This window comes from Herpailurus yagouaroundi, unplaced genomic scaffold (genome assembly GCF_014898765.1).
Source record: "Herpailurus yagouaroundi ecotype Mexico unplaced genomic scaffold, PumYag 195, whole genome shotgun sequence".
Lineage (NCBI taxonomy): Eukaryota > Metazoa > Chordata > Mammalia > Carnivora > Felidae > Herpailurus > Herpailurus yagouaroundi.
The window spans coordinates 14,834,295-14,851,469 of NW_024412426.1; the positions used below are offsets into that span (position 1 = coordinate 14,834,295).

Consider the following 17,175-nt stretch of genomic DNA (forward strand, 5'->3'; position numbering starts at 1 on the left):
GGAAGTTGGGACTTCATCCTACAGGTCAGTGGTTCTCAACCTTAGTTGCACGTTAGAATTTCCTAGGGAATTAAAAAAAGAAATATGGATGCCTTCTCCCAACTGTTCCAATTAAATAAGAATCTCTGGGGGCGGAAGCTGGGCACTGAGCACTTTAAAAACTCCCCAGATGATTCTAGTGGGCATACAGCATGGGGACCCTGACAGGAGAGCGTTGAAGGAGTTTAAGCTAGAGATAGACCTGGTTTTAGAAAACTTGTCTTGGTAGCTGGACTGAACATGAGGAGGAAGGCAGAAGACCATCCCCGGGTCGCAGTACGCAGGTGAGAGTCGGAGAGGGCCTGGCGTCGGGCAAAGGCTGTGAGAATGGAGAGGAGGAGGATTTCAGGAGATAAAAGTTTTTAGTTTAAGAAGGGAGAGGAAGGGAAGGTCGTTGGGGCTGACCTGAGGGTCCTAGCTTGGGTAGCGGGAGATGCCTCCCACAGGCAGACAGGAGGAAAGGGTCTGGGGGAGGCTGGTGAACTCTGCTGTGGACATTTGGAACGTGAGGTGGTGTTGGGGCGTGCAGGTAGAGAGCAGGCAAATGGACAGATTAGCCTCCTGCTGCGGGCCTAGACCAGATGGGAACTGCACTTTGTCGGCTGATGGAGGCTTGTTTTTTATTTTTACCATTTATTGAGAGGAGCCTCCCCCAAAGTCACTTTTCTAGCTCACAAAGGTGTGATGGGTGCTAAAACGAGGAGTGGGCCCCACCTAGATCACCTCCTGAGATAGGGTGTGATGTGTGTCTCTGAAGTGCCTTGAAGTCAGGTGGCTTCTCAGAGTTCTGAAATTAGCGGAGCAGCTGCGCCTGGTGGGTGGCGAGGCCACGGCTCACTCACTCGGGGAGAACTGGGCCTTCCTGCCGTGGGCTCTGTTTGTGTGAGTAGGTCAGGGATCAAGCAAGAATCTGTTTCTTTGAAGAATTCCCCCAGGAGCCACGTGTCATGCCAGTGTGCTGCCAGAGGACAGAACATGTCTTCTGTTGCCAGGTGTAAGGGAAAAGAACAGGAGGGGCACCAGAAAGGAGCCTCATGAGAGGGCGATTGTTCGAGAAAATTCACCGTAGAAACGACACTCTTAAAGACAGGCGAGGAAACAGTTCACACTAGAGGAGTCAGAATTAGGTTTGAAACTGAAAATCTGTTTTGGGGCTCTGCATTTTGCACAGACGAGTGCTATGGAAATACTTTCTGGTTGCGGTTTTGAATCTCTAGGGTGGTTCAACCTCTCCAGATTAGGGCTCTGATGCCAACTCCACCAACAGGAGGCATTTGGGGAGGGGGGCCAGGAGGTGGGTGGAAGTAAAGGAATCTTCTCAGTGCATTTCTTTATTGAAAAGACATATAGGGGTGCCTGGGTGGCTCAGTCGGTCAGGAGTCCGACTTCGGCTCAGGCCATGATCTCACAGTTTGTGGGTTCGAGCCCCGCATCAGGCTCTGTGCTGACAGCTCAGAGCCTGGAGCCTGCTTCAGATTCTGTGTCTCCCTCTCTCTCTGCTCCTCTCCCACTCGTGCTGTCTTTCTCTGTCTCTCAAAAATAAAATAAAACATTAAAAAAAAAGAAGTATATACACACATTAAAAAACATATAGATACACATACATATATGTATACATATGTACATATATACATGTATATGTATATATATGTAAAACCATGTATGTATATGTGTGTGTGTGTGTGTGTGTGTGTGTGTGTGTGTGTGTGTGTGTGTATGTATGTAAAAACCAAACCTCAAAACAGCTAAATGGCTAGGGAGGAGATTGGGAGAGGAAGGGGAGTAAATAACGAAATATTTCATTGTGGTGCCATCATGCTGGACCCTCCCCTCCTTGAGCTTTTGTCTGCTGATATTACACATGCAGAGGAAAGGGAGAAAAAAAATGAGTGACACGGTATAGGACTCACTGCCTAACTAAAGGCTACTGGAAAAATGAACCAGCAACCAGTTGTAGGGGGATTCTAAATCCAGCAGTATCAGGTTATGTAGCGTTTAACTCGGGATGCTTTTTCTACACGTACCACCATAATCCCAGAATAATCCCAGAAGATTTTTAGCAGCAAGATTTTAAGGAGTAATCTTGATTTGTCCTCTGGGTTAATGTCCTTCATTAGCACAAGGAATCCCCTTGCTCTGTCCAGAGAGGTGCCCCGAGCTGTCTCCATAACTACTGGGTATTTGTAGGGACGCAGGAGTGGCATTAAAAGGGAGGCGGGGTGTGCGAAAGGAGAGGTAGGTGGGATGTGACGGGAATGCCACCCAAGGAAAACTTTCGGGCCGGGTCTCCTGGATTATTGCAGAGCTGAAGGAAAGAAGCTGCCCAAGGGGCTGTGTCAACTGAGCCAGTGTGTGCCCAGAGGTGGGTTATTCTAGGGCAAGGTGTGTCTGTGCTCCGAAACACTTCCCTTGCTTGGAATATTCTCTTTTGTATTCCTGGTTGTATTTCCTAAGTGAGTCTCTGGCTGAATTAGAGGTGCTTCCACAGTTAAGAGAGCAAAGAACAGCGAGTTCCCCCATGAGGGAGGGCAGCCAGAGTCCTGGCCAGGAGGAAAGCTGCAGGTGGAGGTGAACCCTCGAGGGGAGGGTTGGGAAGAAAAGCTGGTGGCAGCTGGGATTGATGATGCCATCCAACCCCTCCTTTTCCTTTATTCCTTTGATCTTTCCTTTTCCTTAATTTTATTCAATATCCAACATTCAGCCCATTCACTTTCCTTTTTTTTTAATTTTTAAAAAATGTTTTTATTTATTTTTGAGAGAGAGAGACAGAGAGACACAGTGGGAGTGGGGGAGAGGCAGAGAGAGAGGGAGACACAGAATCCGAAGCAGACTTCAGACTCTGAGCTGTCAGCACAGAGCCTGATGTGGGGCTCAAACTCTCGATCTGTCAGATCATGACCTGAGCTGAAGTTGAACGCTTAACCGACTAAGCCACCCAAGCGCCCCATTTTACTTTTATTTTTATAGTTGGCAAAGACTTTTATAATCCTCCTCCAGTGGCCCAGAGCCTCTTCCAGTGGCACAGAGTGGATTCTGTGTCTCCTTTACATCTTTTTTTTTTTTAATGTTTATTTATTTTCTGAAAGATAGAGACAGAGTGTGAGCAGGGGAGGGGCAGAGAGAGAGGGAGACACGGAAGAATCCAAAGCAGGCCCCAGGCTCTGAGCTGTCAGCACCGAGCCCGATGTGGGGCTCGAACCCACAGACTGCCAGATCATGACTCCCGTCAAAGTCGGACACTTAACTGACTGAGCTGTCTCCCTCCCATCTAATGAAATGGGCCAGGGCACCCCCAGAGCAGGGCTCAGGCTCTGAAGCCAGGTATCTCCTCCTACTTCTGAACTTCTCCTCCTCCAGCTCTGGTCTTGGGATCTTGCTGCTTCTCTGTGCCTTCCTTCAGGCCCTTTCTCTTACAGTCAGATTTCGGGGGACAGTGTGTGCCCATGGCTGCTTACTTTTCAAAGCTACCTCTGGACAAGGAGAGAGATTTCCAAATATGCAGCAGACCCTGTGAATCATCTAGGGGAGTTCTTTATTTTTCAGTTTGTTTATTTTTGAGAGAGAGAGAGAGAGAGAGAGGGAGGGAGGGAGGGAGGGAGGGAGGGAGAAAATGCTTGCCTACACACACGTGGGGGAGGAACAGAGACAGAGGGGGACAGAGGATCCAAAGTGGGTCTGTACTGACAGCAGAGAGCACCATGCTGGGCTCGAACTCACAAACTGTGAGATCATGACTTGAGCCAAAGTCGGTTGACCAAGCCACCCAGGTGCTCCTTACAGGATTCATTATTGGGGATCCCTACAGAGAACCCCATTGCCCACCTTTATCTGTGCTTGTTTTTAATCTATTCAGATGCAGAGGCTAAAACACAAAACCCAGTGTAAGTTCTGAAAGGGGATGTATCAGTGTTCTGCATATATTACCCACAAAGCTCCTTATACCTTGACAAATTGAGGGCAAATCTGAATGTCTTTTCTGGGGCATTTCAGGCTCAGTTTACAAAGCCCCTTGAAGTGGTGGACAAGGATATTTTAGTGACAACTTGCTAAAGGGGGGGCAGAAGTGACTGCAATGGAAGCAGAAGAGACAGACCAGGGAGTCCACCCCCTCCCTGTTCCTATTTGGTTAAACATTGGGAGATACTCTCGGGATCTTCCTTTGTTTCTGCACAAGTGGTAAAGGAAACCAACGTTTATTGAGTACTTGCATGCAACACTTTTTACAAATGTATCTATGTAGTTTAATCGTGGAACAGTTCTGTGAGGAGGGTGTCTGTGATTTCATCTTACTGAGAACTCTTTACGAGGCCACGAGGTGAAATAACCATGCCAGAAGTCTGAGTGCTGGTGAGCAGTAGACCTGGGATTGCAACCCAGCTCCTCTCATGTCAAGCCCTGTGTGGTTGACACTTGAACATGAGCTTGAACTGTGCAGGTCCGCTTATATGCAGGTTTTTTTTTTTTGTTGTTTTTTTTTTTACAATACTGTACTGTGTGTTTTCCCTTACAATTTTCTTAACATTTTCTTTTCTCTAGCTTACTTGTGAGAATATAGCATATAATACATATAACAAAAAAATATGTATTAATTGACTGCTTGTTATTGGTAAGGCTTCTGGTCAACAGTAGGCTATTAGGGAAGTTTTGGGGGAGTCAAAACTTCTTAAATGTGGATTTTGGGGGTGCCTGGGTGGCTCAGTCGGTTAAGTGTCTGACTCTTGGTTTCAGCTCAGGTCAAGATCTCATGGTTTTGTGGATTCAGGCCCCGTGTTGGTCTCTGCGCTGGTATCACAGAGCCCGCTTGAGATTCTCCGTCTCCTTCTCTTTTTCTCTCTCTCGTGTTCTCTCTCAAAATTAACTAAAAAATTAAATTATTTTTAAAAATGCAGAGTTTTGACTGTCATGGGGGGTGGAGGTTGGCAGCCCTAACCTCTGAGTTTGTTCAAGGGTCAACTGTGTTTTCTTTGTGCCATGCTACCTTCTGGTGAAGAGCTAAATCCCTACTTTAAAAAAAAAAAAAAAGTTTATTTATTTATTTTGAGAGAGAGAGCGTGCAAGCTGGGGAGGGGCAGAGAAAAGGAAAGACAGAATCCCAAGCAGGTTACCTGCCATCAGCAAAGAGCCTGATGCAGGGCTCGAACACGCAAATTTTAAGATCATGGCCTGAGCCGAGATCAAGAGTCAGGTGCCCAACTGACAGAGCCACTCAGGCACTCCAATCCCTATTTTTATAAAGTTTTAGAGAATGAATGAGGAACTACACATAAAAAAGCTTTGATAGTTGTGTATCAAAATACCTGGAAGTCTTAGATTCTTAAGCATGATGGAAAGAAGATCAAAGGGCATCAGTTAAAACCTGGCAAACTCAGGGCACCCGGGTGGCTCAGTCGGTTAAGCACCTGACTTGAGCTCAGGTCATGATCTAGCGGTTTGTGGGTTCGAGCCCCGCGTCGTGTTCTGTGCTGACAGCTCAGAGCCTGGAGCCTGCTTCATATTCTGGGTCTCCCTCTCTCTCTCTCTGACCCTCCCCTGCTCACACTCTGTGTCTCTCTCCTTCAAAAATAAATAAACATTAAAAACAATTAAAAAAAAAAACCTGGCAAACTCAAAATGCATTGCTCAGGAATCCTCAGAATTAGAAATTGTAAATAGGAACATGGACCTCAGCCTTTTCATACAGAGCCTAAGCGACTACTGAGGCTGTTTTGCTGCAGGCTCCAAATTAGTTAATATGTATAAGCACATTGATGGAGCCTTGCAAAGAGCCTTTAGAGTCATTAAAAATGAAGGGTCATGATGACCACAATTTCAAAGAGGGCTATTAGTAAAGGAAATATGGACTTCTGATTGATTAAAACAGATTTCGAAAAAGAAGCCATGACTACTCTACAAGCGCCTCGTGTGAGGGAAAAACACGGCGACGTTAGTTTCCATTTTCTGCAAAGGGAGCTTTATCTCCTTTAATTCAAATCAACCCAACAGTCCTCAGGATTGGGAGGCCTAGATTATTCTCCAGATGTGAGCCCCGCCACAGTATAACCTGTACAGGCTTCAGAAGTTTTAAGAAAGTCACATTATTCCAGAGGAAATATAAGGACTTCCCAGAGGCTCTGGGGATTATCCGTGACTTTGATCTGTAAAGAAAGTGACACTGGGGAGTGACCTTTGAATTGTAATAGTTCTAGCAATGCAGGAATTTACCTCAAATCAACCTAGATTTGGATAGGTGGACCTCAATGCCTTTGGTTCTGAAGAGATCTAAACAAAGACAAATTTTCCCTGTCTACTCTGGAAAGATACTCAGTCTACCGGTAGACTCCTCTGATGATCAATGGCATAGAAATAGAGAAAATGCCTTCTTGTCACATGCTAACTCTTTGGGATAAGATGATTTTCCCATCTGACTACGTTTTTCATGTTGATTAACTCCAGGTGTAGAATATGTCAGAGCCCTTCGGACTTTTGGCTGAGAGGCTTGGTGGTTGTAGCTTCCTTCTGGGGGAGAAAGAGGAGGAGTCACAGAATCTGAGAGACCTTGAAGATAATCTATGGTAGGCAGCCTCTAACATACCTCCCAGTGATCCCTGCCTTCTGGTAGTCCTGCCTGTGTTACTGCCCTCCCTTGAGTGTGGGCTAGATTAATGACTCAGTTCTGAGGAACAGAATACCTCAAAAGTGCGGGCTGTCACAAAGACTCTGACTTCCATCTTGCTGGCCAGCTCTAACTCATGCTAAAGAAAGCCGGCCACCATGCTGTGAGCTGCCCTATGGAGAGACCCATGTAGCAAGCATCTGAGGGAGGCCTTTGGCCAATAGCCAGCAAGGAACTGGGGCTCTTAACTCCAACCAAGACTCTTACTCTGGGATTCAGAAGACTGCATCCTGCTGACAACCTCTTGAGTGAGCTAGAAAGCAGATCTCTCCATGCCGAACCCTGAGAGGACTTCAGCCCCAGCTGACACCTTACCAGCAGCCTCGGAGAGAGACCCTGAGTCCGAGGCCTCGGCTACTGGGTTGCTGACTCACAGAATCTGTGAAATAATAGATATTTGTTGTTTTAAGCTGCTAAGGGGTTGTTACGGCACCTTAGGTAACTCATAGTTCGTCTAATCCAACTTCTGTAATCTTCGTGTTGTTTGAGACCTGGAGAAATCAGGTACTTTGTCTGAACTCCCACAGGCTTAGACCACAAGTCAGACTCATGAATTCCCAGAAGGGGCTCTCACCAATTTATGATGTCCTCCTGCAATTTGGCATTATGGAAACTGGCTTAACATGGCCTTGTTTAAACCCCCCTTAAATGAGCCCCCACTTTTTCCTAAAAGGATATCTCCATTTCCAGCTGGCTAGGAAGAGGACAGGACAGTCTGGAGGGCTGGTCTTGAAGCCGATCTGTTTCTTCCATGGCCCTAGGCAGGTGTCCCTACTCCCAGTCAATCCCCATTTCAAGCACTGGACTTTCTCGTCTACTCAGAAAAATTGCCAAATCTTCCCAGATAATAAATTCTAGTATTTTACAGCCTTTCCTCCTGCTACAATTTAGAGTTATCTTGTCCTGCTAATTCTCAGTGGGAATGAGCAGCAGTCTCTCCCCATCCCCATTCTCCTCAAGTCACAGATTCATGCTGCGTGCTGCCTTTAGCTCTAGGCCTTCGGAGGTGAGGAAATGTAGCTCTGGGGGGTAGGGTGGGGGCATGACAGTCCCAGAAGCATGGATAGGATGGGGTGGGATAAGCCTCGGTGAAGCTGGGAGCAAAGGCTAGGGCTGGGCCAGGGAAGTCTGGGCCGAGCAGATGAGGGGACCAAAAGGTAGTCTCTGCTGGGTAGGAGGCAGGTGGAATTGTGCAGTGTGGATAGGAGCAATGGTGTAAGGGTCAAAACCAGACTGGGGAGCAGTTCAGCTACTGGCCTGAAAAGGGCAAGGCCAAGCAGGGGATCGGGAGCTAAGGCCTCAGACACAGGTTATTGGCATCAAGTAGACCTTGATGATACTTGACACGGGGCCTTGATTCTAAAACAGTTATCTGCCCAGGTGGCCTGTTGGCTTCCAGTTACAGCAGGAACCAATGCCGGGGCATGGGCAGTCTTCATTTTCAGCAGCTTTCCACCTCAAACCAAGTGCCCTCACACCAGAGGAAGGAGGAAGCAGGGTCAAGGTTGTTTGCCTTTCATGCTCCACGGATTGGCTCCCCAGTGGCCCTGGGCGTGAGGGCGGGTGCTGGGCAGGGGTGCTGGTGGGTTATGGCATGGTAGATTGTCTATTTTTCAAGTTTCCTGGCATATCTGTGTCTGACAATGACAGGAAAAGAGGGAGGTCTCCTCAGGGTTTGGCTGCATTAGGACTTGGGGAGCAGCAGTTGGTGGGGCCAAGAGGACAGCTGTTCTTTAAGATTCCAGACAGATCCACGGCAATTTTTGACTCTGGAAATATTAGCAAGCAAGAGAGACGGGCTACGTCTTCCTGCCACCTGGTGGGTCCTCTAGCTAATTTGTAGACCATCTCTAAGCCTCTGGTTCCTAAAATGACCTTTACATGGAATGGAGCAGGGGTCACAAAATGGCAGCCCATACTGGATCCTACCCTCTGATAAACTTTATTTGATCCAGCCCAGTATTTCAAAAAAACAATAAAAAAAAAAATTGGAGCCACTTAAAAATCAGGATACTTTACTCACATCCAGATTTTTGGCTTCTCTGGCCACATTAAGCCTCATCCCTTATGACATATGACACTGAGGCAGGGGCCTCCTTTAGATGGAGAGAGCGCCCCCTCCAGGTCCCGGCTTCCAAGGTTCTCCCTCACACACGATACAAGCATGTGTACTAGAACCCTGCCTGTTTCACTCATCTACCTTATTTTCCCGGCCCCTGTGGGCATCGGGTATTTTACTCCATAAAACTGAAGGATCAGGCATCATAACACAAAGAACAAAATTCCTACACTTCAAATGCATTTTTGATACCTGGGAAAGGATTTTCATAATCTCCCTAATTACACGTCTGCTCCATTTTATTCTTTCTTCTGTGTTGTACTTTCAAGAGCTCTCATAATAGAAATTGCAAGAGCCAACTGCACTTATATAATTAGCATAATATTGGTCAAGATAAATTAGCTTTGCACAAACATCAAATGAACAGAGGGAATCATTTCTCATTAACTGGAAGAGGTCATACAGTGTCGATTATATGCAGTTTGGTCAAAAGTAATCTTCTCTGATTAAAATAGAAATAAAGTAGCTGAATTATAATACCAGAGCAGCTGCTAAGTCACTATTGATTTCTTCAGGAGACAAGGGAGTAATGATCATTCCTGAGTCTTGTCCAAGAAGAGGCACAGTAAGTTTTCCATCCAGTGTCAAATTATTTGCTATTTAAATGAATATTCCTAAACTTGATAAATTGGATTATTTGCTTCTGCTCCCCATTGTGTTTTTAATGTGAAACTTGGATGATTGCACTTAACTAGAACTGCACAAAACAAATCCCCACACACAGATGTTCAATGTAGTCTAATTTAATTTAAAAATGTGCTTCTCGAAAAGGTCACTTGGAATGAGTGAATTCCGGTTTCTAGTTTGGCTTAATTGCTATTTTGCTCTGTAATAATCCTGAGCAGGTAGTTTCCTTCCTGGAAATCCTCTCTGGGAATCATGGACATAAGTGCCTGAGCTCTACTCTACGTCTGCAACAAAGGCCTTTTTAAAAATAAGGCTGAGGCACAGGGAGAAAGACGATGAGAGCATGTTGCCTGCAAACCCCCTTGAAAGTGTTTAGCGTTACAGTCACGTCCGTCCTCAAGGTACTCCTTTGGCTGCCACAAGCGTTTGTGGTTTGTGGAGAATCGCATGAGGAAAGGTAGTTAACTTTTAAAAAAGTAGGTGAATTAAAAAAAAAAACAACCCGTAAGTATCAAAGCATAAGAAAATAGATCAATGCAGTATTTCTAATTCGAATGAGGGACTGATTTTCTTTTTTCCTTTTTTTAAATTTTTATTTTTAATTTTTTTAATGTTTATTTATATTTGAGAGAGAGAGACAGAGTGTGACTAGGGGAGGGGCAGCGAGAGAGGGAGACCCAGAATCCGAAGCAGGCTCCAGGCTCTTAGCTGTCAGCACAGAGCCCGCCGGTGGGGCTGGAACCCACGGATCAGATCACAACCTGAGCGGAAGTCAGACACTTAACTGACTGAGCCACCCAGGCGCCCCTCGAATGAGGAACTAGTTTTAAAAAGGATTTAACCAGGAACTTACCACTTATTTTGTTACTCGAGCATATACCCTGTGGCAGTCTCTGTGGGTAGGCAGGTTATATATATACCACAGTCTCTGTGGTTATATGGCGTGATTTGGGGGTACCAGCAAAATGATTGCCCCCCAGGAATCGAATCCACGTGCACTTGCTGTGACGGTGCCCTGTGTTAATTTCATCGAAAGACAAGTAAGGAGTCTGCTGCGATGCAGGGACCTGGCCTAATAAATATTGATAACTCTCAGTCTGAAGTTCTATTCGATGGCTCCGCTGCCTGCCTGCCATAGGGACGGAGACCTCAGTAAGGGTAATTCCACACTGTGTGCGCGAGATGGACGAGCACAGTGAACACTCAGCAGCTGCACGTGTGCGAAGACCACCCAGGAGACAGCACGCGTGCCTCCTCTCACGCCTCCACCACACTCATCCCACCCGTGTGCAGGAACTGCCTCTCTAATCTCACCCCAAGCATCTGATTTGTTTCTGTTTCTCATGTGATGCGAATTTAAGGGTTTTTTTTCTCCTTCCTGTTCAGAAGATATCACTGGATACATGCGCTGTGGGACGTGGGAGACGTTAGAATCCTAGCGCTCATCCCGGCAATTCCTGTTATTTTTCCATTCCAAGCATGAACGTTTACCTCCAACAGAGCCAAAGTTGCAATGCTCAGTTCTTTATTGTTTTCTTTTAAATAATTCAGACTTGAGGAGAGGTGCAGTTTTTAAAAAAGAAAAAAAAAACTCAAAGTAAACAAGGGGAAGACTTATTATTTTTTTGGAAGACTTATTTTTTTGTTGACTTGTTAGCAGGGGCACTTGCGCTGGTGAGGGGGGAGGACCGAGAACCCAGGGGGCTCCCTGGACAGCACCCAGTGGCCATCAGCCTGCCTCGCCCCTGGGAGCGAAAGCCGGTCGTAGCTGCAGCAAAAAGGGATGTTTCCTCTTCCTCTTCATTCTTTCCTTCTGAAAACAACCTTTTCCTGACCGAGGACTCAGAGAGGGTGGGGCACATTTTCTCTCCTCTGGCTAGAAAAACACACACACAGTGCACCCCCAGCTACTCCTTTGTGCTTCGTCACAGCCTCCCTTTTCTGTCTCTCTCAGGGGAGGAAGAAGCGGCTACCCCCAGTGTCCTTGACCATCGGGGTATCACTTCCCAGCCTAGTCCAGTTTCCAGGATACCAGCCCCACCCCAGGCTTGGCAGGGAACCCCACCCCTGTTTAGAGCATGGAATCTTGAACACTGTGGAGCCCCCAGGACTTGCTCTTTATCACTCTAGGGGCATTTTCTTTGAATGCAATCCAGTCTCTCAGATTCCCACGTTCCAAGAAGCTGCTCTCTGTCCGACAGAACATTCTGTTGCTGTTCACTGTGAACCAGTCTTATTTTGTTCTTTTCATGAGGGAATGTTTCCATCAGGGGCCTGTGAGTCGAAAAGGCTCGCTGCTCAGAATGAGGGTGGCTTTGTCTCTCCCCACTTCGTGACCTCTGTCAGGAGTTCCTTTGAGGCTCCAGACAAGACGTAACAGAGAAGTGCCCAGAGCCGTGCTGATGAAATTTTGAGATTTGCAAAGAAACTACTAGCCAGGCTGCCTGGATGTATTAAAATGTCATCTCTACAGTTTGGCCATGACTGGCTTGTTCAGTTAATGCTAGAGGGGAAAACAGAGTTTGTTCTCAAGGGAGAGAAGCAGACGGAGAAAACAGGCACATGAACAGCTGACAGTGTTCCAGCCGCTTTGTCACAAAGAGCTGAATCCACCATTATTAGAACCAAAAATCATCACCCAATTCGAGTCCCTTGGGAATGATGCTGGGCTGGAGCAGAAGTGGCCGAAGCCCCCTCAATATGGAGGCCAAAAGCTAAATTCTATTCTTTTCACTTGGGTTTTTAGGAAGGGAAGTAGAGCTTCCTAATATTTGTTATACATTAAGTGTCAGGCACTAGGCTTGGTGTTTTTATGCATACTATTTAATTCTTAGAGCCACTTGGAAAATAGGTATTATGACTGCTGGGTGTCTATGAAGTTGATTTATATTTATTTACCTTCACATCCTTACTTGGTCAGGTAGCTACTCAAATGTCTGCTTTGGGTGATGTTCCCAGGGTCATGGGATCAAGCCCTGCTTTGGGCTCCGTGCTGAGTGTGGAGCCTGCTTAAGATTTTCTCTCTCCCTCTGCGCCTCCCCCCTCCTCTCATGTGCATGCTCTCTTTCTCTAACAGCAGCAGCAGCAACAACAACGACAACGAAACCAAATGTCTGCTTTGACAAGCCCTTCCTGAGCCCCCAGTCCATAACCACAACACCTGCCATTCTCTCTCTCATTTGTATGGCCCCTTTGATGTTGTAACCTTCTGCATGAATTCCTCCCAATTCCAATTTGTTAATCCTCTCTGTGCAACTACATTTAGTTTGGAAACTACCCTACAGTCTTTAAAATTTTTCAATGGTTATATTTTTCTTCCTAATTTCTAATTTTATATCCACCCGTACTTATTTGTCTGTTTTAATGGCATAATAGATCACTGGCATGTATTTTTTGTAAGGATGTAATGCCTTCGTTGACCTCTTCAAGGATTCTAAATGCACACATATTTTCAAGTCTTTTTCAAAATTTTTTATTATTTTTTTCTGGAAAAACTCATATTACAGTTATTGATTTTATTGGCTGTTTCTTAGTATTAGCTTTATGAATTTTAAAACTGAGTTTATAGGATCATCATATGTAAGAGTGTTTTCTCCCCTGCCTTTCTTTTTCTTTATGTATTTCTCTATGTATTTCTGAACATGGGGTTCTTGTTTGAGCCTGGTTCTCTTAAAAGGCTAAGCTACACCTCAGGCTTCCTTTCACAAGCCAGGGAAGCCCTGCCCCAGTTTCCGGTTGTGAGCTCTGAGCATGACTCTGGTTCCCGTGCCTCCCACAGAGCTCCTTTCCCCTCTGGCGGGCTTTTATCCGCAGAAGCCAAACTCACAGTTCCTACTACCTACTTCCAGATCCAGAGCCTCAGATCAGCCCCTCTTTGCTTTGCATTTTGATTCTGTTCCAGGACTGAGGACATATATGTATCTCATTTTTGAGTGTGAATATGACTTATAAAATTCTCTTTCTCATGTTCATTATCGTTGCTATGTGTCAGATCAGAGGGGGCTTCGTAGCATTCACTTACAATGCCATTGAGTCTGGTGACTGGGAATAGGAATTGGGAAACATTGATAGAGGGGAAGAATTGGGAGGCAATTAGGTTGAGGCAATTAGGTACAGGTTGGAAGAGTAAAGAACCTGAAGAAATGATGAGTTCAAGCATCACTCGTGAGTTGATGTGCAGGAACCCTAGTTATTAAGATGGAAAGAAAAACCATGAAATTTGAAGTTGGGTTGAATGGCCATGACTTCCCAGGTCCTCCTTCTCCTTCCTTCCTCTCAAACTCCCTCTCCTTCACCCCCTTTCATGTTGGTGATCATCCCTAGGGTGACCAGCCATTTTAGTTTGCCTAGGATGGTTTTGGTTTTAGCACTGAAATCTTGCTTCCTAGGGAAGCCTCAGTCCTAGGAGTCCGGGATGGTTGGACACCTTAACTCTGTACCATTCACTTTGTGAGCACTAATAGAAGACCTCTAATACCAAAATTAACCTTACGAAGGGGTGAGCTTGAGAGACAATAATGGGAGGGGTAAGAAACAGAAGTAGGCAATAGGCCTCTGTAGTCTTTGCTTGGATAGAAGAAGCCACAACCCAAGAAATACCTTTCACTCTGAATTCAGTAGAAATAGAGACTAGAAAGGGATGTTTGAAGTCTGTGATTCTCAGAATTTACTTGCTTGGAGAAATTTGAACCACCAATGCAAATGGTGTTTGTAATTCCTTTTATATTGGATTCAGAAATTACTTGCTTTCACAAAGGAAGATTGTATAAGTATTATTTGATTTGCTTTCTCTGTAGTCTTCTTCAATTCAGTAAGTCATGCTGTCATTTTTAAAGTATGTTGTATTGGATAATATTCCATTCCATTGACTCCATATTTATTATCAGTGATCAGAACCAGACCTCATTTTGTGCTCGCTTCAGCAGCACATATACTAAAATTGGAACGATCCAGAGAAGATTAGCCTGGCCCCTGCGCAGTGATAACACACAAATTTGTGAAAAAACATACGTCATTTCACTCTTTTCAAAGTACCTTTATCTTAGAAAAGCACCGGTCAGTTCTACAGCCACCATCACTGCAGCTAAAAATAATGCTGCCAAGGTTGCCCTGGACTGTCAGCAGCAGTCATTGCTAACACAACACTAATTCTGTTCGGGTGGTGGTGGAGGTGGGTGGTGTGTAGCAGCAATATCCCTTGACTTGGGGAATGAATTAAGGTTGATAAATCCAATCTACTCATGGTTACACGATTTCTCTTTACAAAATGCTCATTGTTCCATCCTCCTTTGCTGCTAGGAGTAAAGTGTTACAAGCTGGGACCAATGAGGCATAAAGTGAAAGTTGGCTGGGAATTTTCCAGAAACTGTTTGCTTTTCTAATAAAAGGGACAGACTTGCAGAAAAGCTTGCTGTGATCCCTTTCTCCTCCTTCCCATCTGGAATATGGATGTAACGCCTGGAACTAAGGTAGCCACACGAAGTCTGTGAAGCAATACACATTATGAAGAAAAGCAACATGCCTATTAAGTCAGAGTGTGAAGGAGAGAGAGAGCCTGAGCCTTTGATGATGTGGTTAGACCATCCCTGAGACCATACCTCTGGACTTCTTGTTTAATAAAAACAAATGTCCTTACCACTTAGGCAGCTGTTGATGCATATCCCTTTACTTGCAACTAAAAATCAATTTCATACTGAAAAGCAAGGTGAATAATGCATAGTGATGACACATGGGCATGGACATGGGATAAAAATCGCCAGACTTGTCATGGTTTTTGGTAGACTGTTTTTTCATTCCATAGCTCTTTATATACTAAACAGGAAAGCAAGAATACTCTTTTTGTCCCCCCTCAGTGCTCAATGATAATTAAGTTTCAGAATAAACAAAATGTGCTATAATGTGCTCTCACTGCAGTGGCTATGGAGGGATGAGACATGTGATTCTATATGATGCCACATTAAAATCCTTTTGTGCATCTTAGAAATATAATGTCATCTGTGCCATATTGTTTTAGGGCAAAAGGAAATAGACTGATGGCCAGAAGAGCCTCCAGGGCAATGTTTTTGCTAGGAGGCTAGACTAAACCCCCCACAAGAACAAGACAATTGCTGACAGTGGGCTGGGAGGTGTAGCCATGAACCCACTGCCATCTATAGTGCTCAGCCAATGCTCAAGTGGATAGTGAGCCCAACCCAAGGCAGTCCAAATAGCTTCTCTGTTGGTAGGAGGATAGATCCTACCTTGATCAAAAGGATGGGTAAAAGGGCAAAAAATGAATTATGTGGGGAAATGCTGTAGAACAAGGTAAAGGGAACATCATCCCAAAGGCTCAGAGTAAGAATGAGCCTCTGAAAATGATTTATTGCAAGAACCAGAAGATGTGGGGAAATGGATGGTATCCTTACTATACAGGAAAAAAAAGGAGGAAAAAGTCAGAAAGGAAGAAAAAAAACCACAATAGAAACCCAAAGAGGGGCACCTGGATGGTTTAGTCGGTTGAGGGTCCAACTTCGGCTCAGGTCACGATCTTGCAGCTTGTGAGTTTGAGCCCTGTGTTGGGCTCTGTGCTGATGGCTCAGAGCCTGGAGTCTGCTTCAGATTCTGTGTCTCCCTCTCTCTCTGCCCCTCCCCTGCTCATGCTCTGTCTGTCTGTCTGTCTCTCTCAAAAATCAATAAACACTAAAAGAAAGAAAGAAAGAAACCCAAGGAAACAAGTCTGTTAAGAATGAACCCCTAGATTTTTGAACATCCTTAACCTCTGAGTACCTACTGTGCACCAGCACTACCTTGGGGCTCAGTGATGGCTAAAGCATAGCTCCTGACCACCAGAGGTGCCATGATCCCATTCCAACATAGTAACTTATCACAAATTGAATTATAACAGTAAGCCATGATATCATGAGGTCCTACAGTATTTTAAAATGTTTATTTTCTAGACACACTCACTCTATTTTGGAAATAAATGAAATCACCACCTCCTGAGTAAGTAAATAAAGCAGGGAATGCACTGAATGTTTTATTGAGCTCTGGCTGTTCTATGCAAGATACTTTAAGAATATGCATCATTCTTTAGAAGATCTGTTTCTCCTTACTTATATGGAAGTGATGGACGGTGCCCAGGAAGAGAGGGAATTACAATAACAAAAGCTGCTGTCTCTGTCCAGCCAGCACGTAGCCCCTGGGTTGAGCCATATGCTCTTCAAGGACTCAGATGAATCTTCACACCAGCACAAGGACATGTCAGGAAAGCTCACTCATTGCATCTGATGTTGATAATGCAATTGGATAGTCCAATCCTGGCCATCGTTCTACTTCCAGCCTCCCCCTGCCCTCCTCTGAAAACCAAAATTAAGCCAACACACTCAGAATGTCCTATCCTGTCTCCCTCACCTCCAAGGAAATATCAGTTCACAGCAGAAGGGTGTAGGGAGAAGGAGACCATCATTTCTCAACCTATTATTTAAGCTCTTCTGACAGGACCTTGCCTGCTGGGCACACTGATGGACCAAAAGATGGAAATGAGCCACAAGGTGGACCAATTACAGAACACCGCCATGCCCTGGGCACAGCAACTGGGCGAGGGATCGACATCCGATCCAGTGGGACCAATTGCAGTGTATTTTTGGAATTCACGACCTAGGGACCACAGAGCACGGTGCTCATTTTCTCTCTGTGGCAGAGACTAGCAGCTCTGAACTCATCAAGATGGCATCTCCTGCCACGTGGAGGAAGCTGGCCT

General features: G+C 45.3%; 1 long non-coding RNA gene and 1 other non-coding gene across 3 annotated transcripts in view; one reads left to right on the forward strand and one right to left on the reverse strand.

The window, feature by feature from the left end:
- Positions 1–11,080: 11,080 nt before the first annotated feature.
- LOC121011882 (uncharacterized) overlaps positions 11,081–17,175 on the reverse strand; it is a 40,797-nt gene continuing 34,702 nt past the window's right edge. For both annotated transcript variants that reach the window (XR_005781818.1, XR_005781819.1), the window contains one exon: positions 11,081–11,313. This is a non-coding gene — a long non-coding RNA (uncharacterized LOC121011882). The remainder of the gene's footprint in view (positions 11,314–17,175) is intronic.
- On the forward strand, positions 14,347–14,453 carry LOC121011936 (U6 spliceosomal RNA). Its single transcript, XR_005781865.1, has one exon. It is a non-coding gene; the product is annotated as a U6 spliceosomal RNA (small nuclear RNA).